A 14,182-nucleotide genomic window follows, 5' to 3' on the forward strand; every position below is an offset into this window, starting at 1 on the left:
CTTTTCCCTGGGGCATCAGGATTAGGTACCTTCTCTCCCACTAAGGCCAGATGAGGCAGTCAGTCCTCTACTACACTTGTGCAGGGGGCCACAGGCCAGCCCACATATGGACTCTGGTTGGTGGCTTAGTGTCTGGGAGCTCCCAAGGGTCCAGGTTAGTTGATAATACTGTTCTTCCTATGGAGTTGCCATCTCCTTCATCTCCTTCAATCCTTCCCCTAACTCTTACATAGAGGGGCCCCCTGACCTCAGTCCAATGGTTGGCTTTAAGTATCTGCATCTGTCTCTGTCAGCTGCTGGTAGAGCCTCCCAGAGGACAGCCACACTAGGCTCCTGTGCACAAGCACAACACGGCATCAGTAATAGTGCCAGAGTTAGGTGCCCACCCATGGTATAAAACTGTTACTTTATATGTAGTTTAGATAACCTAAACCAGACCGTGAGAACTTTTTTTGAGGAAAAAACAGCTTCAGTGACATTAGAGGGTGGTTTACAGCATGTTTGAGGGCAGAACATTATGAAATATTATTACATATTAATAACATTTTACTAATGTTTCTTTCAATATTTTTAAGGGAATAAAAGAAAGATAAAAGTTGGTTAAAGATATCATCTCAAAAGCTTTATTTCATATCTGGGTATTGCATGGCGATTATCGTTAACCTGTGCTATATACTTATAAACTGCTAAAAATAAATTTTAAAAACTCCTGTTACAGAATGGTATTTAATGGGATGAATATGCAACAGTGATTTATTCATTCCACACTGGACATAAGCTATACATTACTTTGGCCACCGTGTATGTGTGAAGAAGTAGATGGCCACCTTAGGCCTTATGTGGTTCATAAGAGACTAAAATATTATAGGTGAAAGGAGTATAAAAAGAAGATAAATTAGAGATTGAGAATTATACAAATATCCAAGCATCTATGAAGAGGAAAGATAAGTATTTTGATGTATCTAAGTTTGAGAGAGCAGTCTAAAAGAAATGACAATAGTGCGTCGGTATGAAGGACTACAGGGATGTCACAGAAATGAACATACATAGTCACTCTAACCAACCTTTACTCTAGAATCAGTATGGCGTGGGCCTGTCTGAGCAGAGGCAGACAAATTACTCTAGAGCATTCCCAGAATGACTCCTCGCTATTTACTTAGGTTCTACTCTGTCCCAAACCTAATCCAAACCCTATGTATTAACACTGATGTGTAAACTCAGCCTATAGGCTCAGGAGGCCCTCCTTTGATTTGATTGTACTGTTAACTCTAACGTTCACAGTTTTGTTTTCTGTCTCTCTGTCTCTGTCTCTGTCTCTTTGTCCTTCTCCCTCTCTCCCTCCCTCCCTCTCTCCCTCTCCCTGTCTCTCTCCCTCTCCCTCTCCCTCCCTCTCTCTGTCTCTCTCTCTCTGTCTCTGTCTCTCTCTCTCTCTCTCTCTCTCTGTGTGTGTTTGGGTATTTATGTGTATTTTGCACATATGCATGTGAAGAATTGGGTATCTGAGCATGTTTACTCATGCATTCTGAAGGTAGATTTCCTCATTCCCTTTAACCTATTATGTCACGGAGACATCATCTGTGAATGTCTGTTTATATATATATATATATAAATTAAACTCATCCCAGTCTGGCTGGACAATGAGCTTCAGGAATCTGGCTGTCTCTCACTCACACCCTCGGGATTGGAGCCCTTAGTTATTTTGTTAAATGTATATTGGGCATCCCAACTGTTTCTTTGTGTTTGTAAAACTGATCCATTGCTCCACCTCTGCTTTTCATCATTTTGAAGACTTATTTGTTTTTCTATTTACTATAATTCTTTTAATTTTGAGGTCACATGCAGTTATATTATCTTTTCCATTCATTTCTCCCAGCGAACTTTTCTCCTTACTGATTTTCAAATTCATGACATTTTTCACTGATTATTTTATATATGTACAAGCATATATAAAATAGAGTGCTAAAACTATTTCTGAACTTTGAGTCACAGTCAAATTTTGTACGTGAAATTTGATGTAATTCAAGCCTGAATAAAGAAGAAATTTCTGAAAAAGAGAGGTGTGATTGACTAAAAAAGAAACGTCCCTCCATTGGAGACTTTGTGCTCAGTTCAATGGACAGCTGTTAGCATCCACTTCAGTATTAGTCAGGTACTGGCAGAGCCTCTCAGGAGACAGCTATATCAGGCTCCTGTCTGTAAGCACTTCTTTGTATCCACTATATTGTCTGGGTATATGGGATGGATCCCTAGGTGGGACACTCACTGGATGGCCTTTCCTTCAGTTTCTGACCCAAACTTTGTCTCTATATTTCCTACCATGGGTATTTTGATACCCCTTCTAAGAAGGACCAAAGTATCCACATTGTGGTTTTCCTTCTTCTTGAGCTTCATGTGGTCTGTGAATTGTATCTTGAGTATTCCAAATATCTGGGCTAATATCAACTTATCAGTGAGTGCATGCCATGTGTGTTCTTTGTGATTGGGTTATGTCACTCAGGATGATATTTTTCTTGTTCCATCCATTTGCCTAAGAACCTCATGAATTCATCGTTTTTAATACCTGAGTAGTATTCCATTGTGTAAATGTACTACATTTTCTGTATCCATTCCTCTGTTGAAGGACACCTCTGTTGTTTCCAGTTTCTGGCTATTATAAAAAAGACACCTAGGAACTTAGTGGAGCATGTGTCCTTATTACAGGTTGAAGCATCTGCAGCTCCATTGAAGGAACAACAATATGAACCAACCAGTACCCCCAGAGCTCCCAAGGTCTAAATCACCAACCAACCAAAGAGTACACATGGAGGGACTCATGGCTCCAGCTGCATATGTAGCAGAGGATGGCCTTGTTAGTCACCAATGGGAGGAGAGGCTCTTGGTCTCATGAAGGCTTGATACCCCAGGGTAGTGGAATCCCAGGACAGGGAAGTAGTGTAGTGAGCAGGGAGAAGAAGGATGAAAGGGATGAATTGGGGGGAGGGGGGGTTGGAGGGGATACAATTTGCAATGAAAATAAAGAAAACATCAAGTTAAAAAATTATATGATATTTTTCATATACTGTACAGCATTTGAAACAGGTGTTCTCCAGGTTTACTCATTAATTACTAGCATTCAACACAGATTTTGTTCTCAATTGTGCATTACAATTATTGTCACAAAAACAAAACAAAACAAAGCAAAAAAGAAACATCCCCAGAGACTCACATATTTGCACACTTGGTCCCAGGTTCACTGCCTGCTTGAGAAGGCTGTAGAATCTTTGGAGGTGCAACTTAAGGGAGGAAGGAAGTCACTTGAGACAGGATTGAGAATTGAAAGCCTTGCCCCACATTTGGTTTGCTGCCTCTCCGCATGATGTCTGTGTGAGATTGCAGATGTGACTTTTGGCTCCATTCTCCTGTTGCCCTGCCTGCTGCTTCCTGCCATGATTGCCCCTGCCCATGAACACATTTTTCTCAGTGTAGTAAGCCAAAATAAACTCTTTCTCCCATAAGTCACTTTTGGTCATGGTGTGATAGCAATGAAAAACAACTAATGCCATAGACTCTTGTGAGTGAAGATAGAAAATAGCATTTCAGAAATCGTATTCAGTTGTTTAATGAGCATTTACTGTTAGCATGTCATCTTTCATTCGGTGTTCATTTTGTGCCAATAAACTAAATGCCATTGGTACAATTTATTACTTTATTTTATTTTTCAATATAAAATATAGTTTTATTAGATGTTCAATTAATACAGTAAAATAAATAATAACTAAGATTTATTTTAGATTTGCTTATGTCCTGTGCATATATGTGAATGTCTATGTGAATATATGCTATGTATATGAGAATGTATTTGCATGTTCACATCAGCAATTCACTTGGAGTATTTTCTCCTTTACTCTCAGCCTCCCACTTGAGCTCAGACATTACCAATTTGGCTAGTCTAGTTCACAGCCTGCCTTGTGTTCACTCATCTCTACTTTTATTTACTTACACATTGTCATATTTCTATACAAATGTTAAAGCCTGTAGAGAAAGTGACTTTCTGGCATTCAATACCAATTCTTAATTTTAATTAATTTGTAAGCCTGAATGTGAAGCTTAAGGTCTCGTGAATGCTAGACAAATACTTTACCAATGAGTTCTATTTTTACCAATCACCTCCTATATATTAGACATTGAAACATATACTTGTTCAAAAATGATCAATATCAATTTAAAGCTATACATCTACAATAAAAACAAAAATTTGCTATTGACAAAGAGGATGGGGAATGTTTTATAAATAGTAGACTTAGTGTCAGACATTAGTTCAAGCACTATGCATCATACCAATAAACAGATTATGTCTATGTACATGGTGAAAAACCAGAAAAGCACTGTAAGGCAAACTTTAAGCACATTGAGAAATTCTAGTAGGTTTATGTTAAAGGGCATGTAGAAAAAAACCTGTTTACATCAGACCAACCACTTCTAGTGAAAGAGTCAGAACATGACACAAATGGAAATATTTTGAGCCATAAACACAGAAGAATCCCGCTTGCTTTAGATACTGACAAAACTTATTAGGCAAACACATGCACATTCCAGACAACCACGGTTTTACTGAAGGAAATTATAAAACTGTAAAATCTATAAATTGTTTAGAAATGAATTGACAGGTACTTTCTGATCTACACAGAATGAAGCTGCTATGATACTTTTGAGAAAAGTCTGAATATTAGCCCTAACAAAGTTTATCTCTGATTTTGTTCATATTTATTTCTAGATTTCTTCTCTTATTTGAACGATATAGCATAACTACACAATTTTGCCCTTCTATTTCCTTCTTCTACAAACCATCATTCTTGCCAGTCTGGATAATATTACTATGCAGGTTTTCGGAGCTGATCATTTGGTATTAGATACTTAATCGGAATGTTCTTCCCTGAAGAAGTCTTTTTTTCCCCATTCAGCATTCCTTAGCCGCCAGTGGATCATTGTTTATAGCTGAGGCTTTCCACTGTACGCCTTGGTATGCCTGCTGTTGGTGAGGATTGAATTGATAATTTGTTCTTAAAATCTGAAACAGTTATTAGTACTTTTTTTTCTCAGTAAATTCACAAATGAAAATGATAGGAACTCAAAACTATTTTCCAATAAAATTAAATGATTAGGGAACAATGGGGACTAAGTGATGTGTGACAGGACCATCATTACGGTTATGAGGAGACACAGGAAGTACTATGTGGGCACCTGGTCCTAGGACACTGACAGATGAACTGGAACGAAGCACATTTGGAGATGGGTGTCATGTTCATCCTTCACTTTTGCCAATGATTCCAAGGGGGGAACTTAGAGCATTGAGGAGGGAGGTCTTTCTAGTAACGAAGTGGGTTGAGTCCATCTCATCTTAATAAAAAGCATGTGAGGATTCTGTGTGGATATGATGTTTTTTTTTTTTTTTTAAAATGAAAGACAGGGTTTCCTGGGAAAATCTTGGAGAAAGTGACCAATTTAAAAGTCCGGACTAGCAGCAGAGATATGGTTGAGCGTCAGAGCATTTGCCTTGCATGTATGAGATGCCGGGGGTTCGGGGGAAAGGGACCCTCAGCAGTGGTGGAGAAAGCAGATTACTGGAGCACATTATCAACCTTCAGTAAGTTTCTCTCTCACACACAGAGTGATAAAGAATAGGTGATGGATTGGGTGGGTGTAGGGATGAGACTTGTGGGGCGTAGAGAGGGTTGCGATATAAATGAAAACACTCATGTACTAAATTCTCAAATAATGGACAGAACCTCTGAAACTGTGAGCCAGCCCCAATTAAATGTTTTCATTTATAAGATTTGTCCTGGTCATGGTGTCCCTTCACAGCAAGAAAACTCTAACTAAGACAGTACCATACAGCATGCACACACACACTAACACACATATGATATATATATATATATATATATATATATATATATATCAGAAAAGTATACTAGAAAATGTTTTTAAGGTGTTTCAAGGTATTTTAAATATTTTAAAATATTTAAAGCTTTGAAGCTTTGTCTTCTACACAGCTGTAGCTGCATTCCTATTATTCTTTTACAAGGCTGGAATGGTTTTCTAAAGCTATTTTAGAAAACACCCTTTTTTTTTGAATTCCACACTTAGATATCTCTTGTCCTAGATATTCTCTTCCAAAATATTGATTCAGGGTTGTTGAAAATTAGACACTAAGTCGGAAAGCCAAAAAGCAGTTTCATGAGTTGATCTCCTTTATAGGACTTGCACTTACGGCAAGTCGCAAAAAGGAAGTAAAGAATAAGGGTGAAAAAATGCAAATTTACTTTTGTATTGTCTATTAATTGTATGTGGACACTGGAATTTTAATTCGATCTATCTGACTAGGACATTAATACGCTTTAGGCTGGAGAGAGATATGGCATGGAGGTATCTTGATGTGTCTGAAATTGGAAAACTGTTTTCTGACTCCTCTGTGTCTTCCTTAAAGTTCTCAATGAAATTACATTTTATAAACACGTCTTTAGAATAGATTTAGTCTACAGTACTTAACTTAGCGTGAGAATAAGATCTTTAGGCTTAGTGCCCACGCAGTAAGAATGCAGAGTTCAAAAGAATCCTTACCCTTAGACGAACATTTCAAACGTGTTATTCAATGCTTCAGGTTAAAGTAAATTTTTGCACATGCAAGAAATAAATTCTGCTTAGGTGAAATGCAGTATAGTAGGTTTCCTTTGTATAATTAATAAGTGGCCTTGAGAAATTAAAACTGCTGAGTACTAAAGAAAGCATGGTGGAGAGATATTTATCCAAAGAAATACTTATTTTTTTTTTATGCAATAGAAACCGCTTCAATTAAATGGTATCACATATTTAAACCTTCTTACTCTTTGATATTCTAGAGCATGTAATTATCTAGTTACACTATAAAATGAGCTTACCTAGGTACCAGGAGAAAGGATGCTTGAAACGAAAGAGGATCTTGAGTCCTCTTGTTGGATTCAAGAGGATCCAGAGCTGCATGGGACTACTTTCAAGAGATGATGGCGGCATCCCATTGAGGAAGGAGCCAGAAGCACAATGAAGTATTCCTTTTGCTGGTAATATAACAAGTGCTCTTTCAAGTATTGTAATCCATACATGAAAATATGTGTACAGTTATTTGCACATGACATTAGGCTTAGCTTATAAAAGTATTAAAGAGAAGCTTATGGAATCAATTTCTGCTGTTCCTTAAAAAAACCAGAGAGTAAGTACTCAAGGGTGGAGTATGTTGAAGACAGAGATCCAGACTGATGTTAAAGTACTTGGAATCCACTGCCACCTTAGCAGATTACTTCTCTTCCAAGAAGTGATGGTTTGCTCTGTACTTTGAAGATAGAGCTGTTCATCGGGATGAGATGTTAGATGCTACGGCATTGTGGGTGAATAGGCCTGGCCCAATATGCTGTCAATGACAACCAGATGTTATGAAGACAGGAAGTTTTCATTGACAGACTATGTAGCTGCCCGTTTTCTAACATCAGCAATAACGCTGTTAACCCCTGCAATTGAAAATGATAGACAGAAAACTAAACAGACTAGCTCACTTAGAAGATGTTTTCATATTTGCCCTTTGAAGCATTATATATCAAGTAGAACTTAACAACTCCCAAAACAAGTTTTGTGTTTTTAAAGGTTTCATTTTGATCCTTTGTTGTGGTAACACACAAGATAGGGATTATTGTCAGACTGACTCTAAGAAAACCGAGGCTCGGCTCTCAAAGCTCGGCAGCATCATACCTACTTTATTGTTAATACCTTTAGGATAAGGCAAAATATTATTTTGTTAGGATTACCTGTAATGATTTCTTCAAAAATCTCAGCCTTTCTAGTTCTATATTTGGCAAATATAGATATGGCCTTAACATAATTTGTAAGAAAAAAAGAGATTAATTTACAGCTGACAGGAGAGCTCATGCTTGTCCTCATCATAGCTCATGCTTCCTATTCTCATCATAGATCTACTTGCCATTTAATTGCCCCATTCTATGCTTATTTACTGAGTCTGAGTCTGTACTTTAGGCCAATCATCGAAGACTAAACAAAAAAGAAGACTGGGAAGTTGAAGGCTACACATATACATGCCAGTCTCATTATATCTGTAACAGTATAGAGCTGCTTTATATTTTGTAATCATGAAGTTCTATGGTTCACACTTGTCTTCACTCTCTCCTGAGATGTGTTAGAATTATTGTCTATATGATATGTGATATTTGTCATCAAATGATAAATGAATTTGGTTTTTTTTTTAGCTTACAATTTACTTAAAATATTTTTTATTTTTTTATTGGATATTTTTTATTTACATTTCAAATGTTATCCCCTTTCCCGGTATTCCTCCCCCCAGAAACCTCCTATTCTATCTCCCTCCCCCTATTTCTATGAGGGTGTTGCCCTTTCTAAGAAGAACTGAGGCACCCACATGTTGGTCTTCCTTCTTCTTGAACTTCATGTGGTCTGTGAATTTTATCTTTGGTATTCTGAACTTTTGGGCTAATATCCACTTATCAGTGAGTGCCATTTGTATTCTGTTGTGATTGGGTTACCTCACTTAGGATGATATTTTCTAGTTCCATGCATTTGTCTAAGAATTTCATAAGTTCACTGCTTTCAATAGCTGAGTAGTACTCCATTATGTAAGTGTACCACATTTTCTGTATCCATTCCTCTGTTGAAGGACATCTGGGTTCTTTCTAGTTTCTGGCTATTATAAATTATCCTGCTATGAACATAGTGGAGTACATATCCTTGTTATATGTTGGAGAACCTTTTGGGTATATGCTCAGGAGTTACCAGAGTCCTCAGGTAATACTATGTCCAACTGTCTGAGAAACTGCCAGACTGATTTCCAGAGTGGTTGTACCAGCTTCCAATCCTACTAGCAATGGAGGAGTGTTCCTCTTTCTCCATATTCTTGCCAGCATCTGCTGTCACCTGAGTGTTTTACCTTAGCCGATAAATGATAAATGAATTCTTGAGGTAATCTGTTTCAAATCAACTTTGCTCTCTTCACAGACTCGACCATACTGTCAGAACAGATCTATGAAAGAACTCTTTGACAAAACAAAAATCAGAATTTTTTAATTCTGTTATTGGTTTTAATATTAAAAATAGCATTGTGGAAAGGAGTTAAATGAGGGTTTTGAAAACACTCTAAAAACTAGAGTACCATTTAAAGAAGTAGTCATTTTGTAAGAACTAAATCTAATTTAGATTTCCTTTTTTTTCTCTGGGCTATTGGGATGATTTTAAGTTTAGGCTAGAAAACTACCCATTCCCAACATAACCATGCATGGAGTTGATTTCATAATGTGGACACTCCTGTGCAAACTACAGTGAAGTGTCTTTTAGAGACAGAACTGATGCTGGAAAGAGCTGTATTTTTAAGCATGGTACCTTTGACTCAAGACTTTTATTTCATATCCTCTTTAAAAAATAAAATCGTAAATTGGGAACATACCAACCCTTTCTCTAATTATCACAGGAAAATCTTGGTCACAGGTTAGTCCAAGGGATAGAGTCTCCCTCAGAACAAAGCTATGCAGAGTGATACAGTCATTTCAGACTCCCTCAGCAACTGCTCTTCTGAATATCATTTCACAGATCATCTCTGGGATCTATGGCTGCATAATGAAGAACAGTAGATATTTGTCAAAATAAGTGCTTACCAGGCATTAAAGGATTATATACCATTCAACTCAATCCTAATTCACTGACTTTTGACTTCATGCAAACTTCAGCAAACTTTCCTTCTGTGACATCACAGAGCTGAGAGACAGTAGTTTTGAAGTTCAAATCTGAAATCTGTAATTACAAAACCAACATTTATTCAATTATGTTATACTGGGAATTCCTGATCTTGTGCGAATTGATGGAATTTTTAAAGGAGGTTAAAACTCAGTATTTGCCATGGCCTTCCCCTCAAAAGGCTAAAACCCAATAATCAGTTACTTAGCAACCTTCTTAATGAAGGATTTCCATTTCTTCTCCATGCATTCTCTACATAGTACAGTGTTCTCCAATAGCCAATATCTGAAATGATTAAAGAATATTCTTCATATCATAACATGCTAAATGCTAAATTTCTGTTTCTATGAAACATATCTAACCCATCTAACGATTCTAGAAGTATAAATCATCCATACTTTCCCATGAAACAGATCTTACTCTCATGTCATTCCAATGTATCAGAGCATTTTTATGTGCTATCACTAGGATATGCTTTGACACAATAAACAGAATTTCCTGTATACCCCTGGTGAATTACAGGCTCATAATTTTTCTTCACATTTGGAAAATGAGTTAAGAAAGTATTAAAAAAGCTACAATGAGATTTGTAGTAGTATAATAATTAATAAATAATGTTTTCATTGTTTTGTATTCTGTAATATAATATTCCATGTACTAAAGCCTAAAAATATGAAAAAAATATGAATCTATAACAATAAATTTTACAAGGGATACTTTAAGTGAAACATTGATAAAATGATTTTAAATTGAAAAAAAATATTTTTTGTGATGCAAATTTCCTATAGCATTATTTCTGGGTAATAATAGTATATTACTAAAAAACTCTTAATTCAGTTTAACATGTAGCAGGCAATGCTGCCAATCCTGATAACAAGGCAACTCAGTCCAGCTATGATCAGACGACCTTTGATGAAAATGCACTGAAAATACATGAAGTTTAAATGCACACACACTTATATGTTATAAGCATTTTATCAAAAGTCTCCTGTTAAAAGTTATGTGTTTAAGATTTAATTTAAATATTGCTCATTTGTAAGTAATATTGTTGACATCATCAGTAAAAATAGCTTATCACATTCAAATTAAAAACCAGAACTATATACATAGGCAACAGTCTTGCTTTCTAAAGGTATACTGACTAATATTTATTAACATTTATTGGCACTTTTTAAGACCACAATGAGATATAATTGAAAATCCAGACAAATAAACAATATTCCTTTTCCTGCAGATACAACATCATACTGATGGTATAAATTAAAATAGAAAGAAATATATTTCTAGTTTGATTATTTTTGCAATGATTTGCTTTTGTGTATTGAGATTTTACATATATGTATATATATACATATATACACATATATATGCACATATATGAACTTATTCTTTACTGATGAATCTCCTTAAATTAAAAATAACAAAATAAAACACCAATGGTTTGGTCAGAAAACACAAGGATTTTCAAATTTCCTCATGGTCCTAAATGTTGTTATATGGTCAACTACATTTATGCTGAGGAGTACTTTCAAAGTTGCTGTTTGATTTTACAGAAAGATTTAGAGGTTCTTTGAAAATAACTGATACATAATCACAGCTTGGCAATTATTAAAAACTGACTTTGTAATCCTTCCTTCCTTATAATTTAGCACCAGCACGTATGACACCTCTGCACTGAGTTGCCAGTGTGGACCAAATGTATTATAGCGAGGAATGAGAAATATAAAGAACCCATAACGCTCATTTTGAGTCATGGTTATGCAGGTCATTTCTTAGATGAATAAACGGGGCATATAAAACCTTAATATCTGAGCCACATGAATCAATAACACTCTAACAAGAAAGGCTACATTCAAGAAATGGTTTTAGAGATTATGGAATAAGCAAAGAGAGAAGGTTCTATTAGTATTTATTTATCTGTTCATGTCTACCAATGTGTGCTGATACAGGCTTGCTGGGGCTAAGGGAGGATGCCTGGTGGCCTTCTCTGTCACACTTGACCTCATCCCTTGGTTATTGCACTGCATCTGTGGCTTGGGGCCTCCAAATAAGCTCTAGTGATTCCCATTTCCTCTCTTTGCTCAAAACACCAATTACATTCATGCGCAGCAACGTTTGTCTTTGTACGTGACTTTTAGAGACCCGTTCCTGAGTCTTCATGCTTTGTCAGAAAAAGTTCTTACTCACTATTGAAAATAGTCTTCTTGAGACATGAGGACTGCTATTGCTTTCAGGGCAAGCGGAGAAAGATGCTCACAGACTTGCTTTCTGCACTTCCACAGCACTGTATGGGTGGGCCGAAGATACCCCATAAAGAAAAGATGGGGATAACAGTAGTCTGGGTAGCATCAGGGACCACGTAGATGTTCAGTTGCTATGTGGAACTGGTCTTGCCCCTTGCCGGCTCCAAATCTCTGGTGCTCTTGATACCTGGCCCTTCTCACCTTCTGCAGGATTTAGAAGATTTGGCTACCTTGCCAGGGCATCACAGTGGAGCTGGTCTCTTACTGGGGGCACTGTTGGGAGCATGAATGTGGGAGGGCTGATCTGGTGTAGTCTGTCATGGGTTGGCTCTGACAAGGAGCCAGTTACAGCAGTTGGGAAAGGTATCCCGAGAGTCATGAGGGTTGGAGAGCTGCCCTTGCCTCTCAAAGGCTGCAGCATTAGGAAGAGTATGCCCTGGACCTTGACTAGGCAAGGCAGCAGAGTGTAGCTTGCTCTTGAGTCATAGGTATGGTTGAGCTTGCCCTGGCCCAAGGGCATGAGAACTGGAGAGCTAATCCTGCTTCCCATTTATAGCAGTATTGGGTAGCCCAACTGGACTAATGCTGGAGATGTAGATAGGGAGAAAAAGCTGGCTCCAACCCAGACTCAGATCCAGGTCTTTGGCCCATCCCCAAATCTACATCATCTGTGAACAGTTGCAATGAGTGAAAAGGTCAATCCTGTCATTGCAAAACTGCAGGATCTCAGTGACATGGGCAGCAAGAGGATAACAGGAAGAAATCCCCGTAAGACTCCAATTTGAAGGTGTCCCAGAAGCCAGAGACTTCGAACCAGACCAATGACTCATTGAGATGAACACTTGCAAGCGAAGATGTGTGGTCAGAGGAATAGATTGTGAGACACACTGGAAAACTAGAGTTTTCACAATGAGATGTTTGTGTTGTATACTTTGTCTGGTTTTCTTCCTTTCTGTTTGTGTGTGTGCGTGTGTGTGTGTGTGTGTGTGTGTGTGTGTGTGTGTGTGTGTGTGTGTGTGTGTGTGTGTGTGTGTGTGTGTGTGTGTGTGTGTGTGTGTGTGTATTTTACCAATGGAGGCATTGTAAAAAGAGAGCTGATATGGAGGGATGGGGAGATAAATGGGCCTGGTGTAGATGACGTGAAACTCACAAAGAATCAATGAAAAGTTAAAAGAAAATAGTTTTCTCTCATACAATGCACCCCAGTTACAGCTTCACCCCTCCATTTTTCCCATGTCCCTTTGCCCCCAGGTCCACTGTTCTCTTCAGACAAAAGGAGACCTCCAAGGGATAGCAGCCAAACACAACAGTAAAGCAAGACAAAAGCTCTCCTACAGAAGCTGGACGAGACAACCCATAGGAGGAAAAAAAATGTCTCAAGAGTAGGCAAAATGTGGAGCAGATCCAGGTGGGCCCTGTACTTGCCACTTTAGTTTTTGTGAGCCTGTGAGAACACTGCTTAGCTGATCCAGCATATACCAATACTTAAACATATATTCTAAAATAGTAGGATTGCAATGTATTTTGAAGCCTATTTTAGGAAAATTTCACATGGTGATATTTTCATATAATCTAAGCACTTTACATAACCTTGAGAGATCTAAGGAGACGTGGATACAAAAGGTGATTGAGAATCATGGCAATTTCTGAAACTGTCTGAAATAGAGGAGAAGACACTAAATAACTCACATCGCTGTCTAATCAGGATTTGTGTTCAAAAGGGGGAAGAGTCTTGAACAGTTCCTAATGAGGGGAATCACATGAGAGCAGACAGCTGGTGATTGGTACTTGCAGCAGGGGGAGTATAGATACTATTCTAGAGGGAAAACGTCTCGGAACTCAATAGTATTTACTCTAGCAACACACACAGATATACAACATAGAAACACATGTAAAATCTGTAATGATACTCCATTATTTAGAAATAGGTATATTATGCATACATAAAACCTCTGTTTTAAATCTTGACTCAGCATGTTTTCTACTGAGTTTCTATTATCAAGCAGTCTATCCTAACGTTCAAGTATAAAATAAGCTTTTCTGTCACTAATAAACCTAATCAAGAAACAAAGCAATGCGGAATGGACAAAATCATGTAGTGGTACTCACAAATGAGCAAAACATTCTGCTCAGTAGCTACATTAGTGGCATTTCATTTGTTAATCAGTATTCAG

General features: G+C 37.5%; 1 long non-coding RNA gene across 2 annotated transcripts in view; it reads left to right on the forward strand.

Moving 5' to 3' along the window:
* Positions 1–14,182, forward strand: part of LOC116094918 — a 108,811-nt gene that overhangs the window by 8,569 nt on the left and 86,060 nt on the right. For both annotated transcript variants that reach the window (XR_004120355.1, XR_004120354.1), the window contains exon 3: positions 13,260–13,416. This is a non-coding gene — a long non-coding RNA (uncharacterized LOC116094918). The remainder of the gene's footprint in view (positions 1–13,259; positions 13,417–14,182) is intronic.

The sequence above is a fragment of the Mastomys coucha genome, unplaced genomic scaffold, assembly GCF_008632895.1.
Source record: "Mastomys coucha isolate ucsf_1 unplaced genomic scaffold, UCSF_Mcou_1 pScaffold17, whole genome shotgun sequence".
NCBI lineage: Eukaryota > Metazoa > Chordata > Mammalia > Rodentia > Muridae > Mastomys > Mastomys coucha.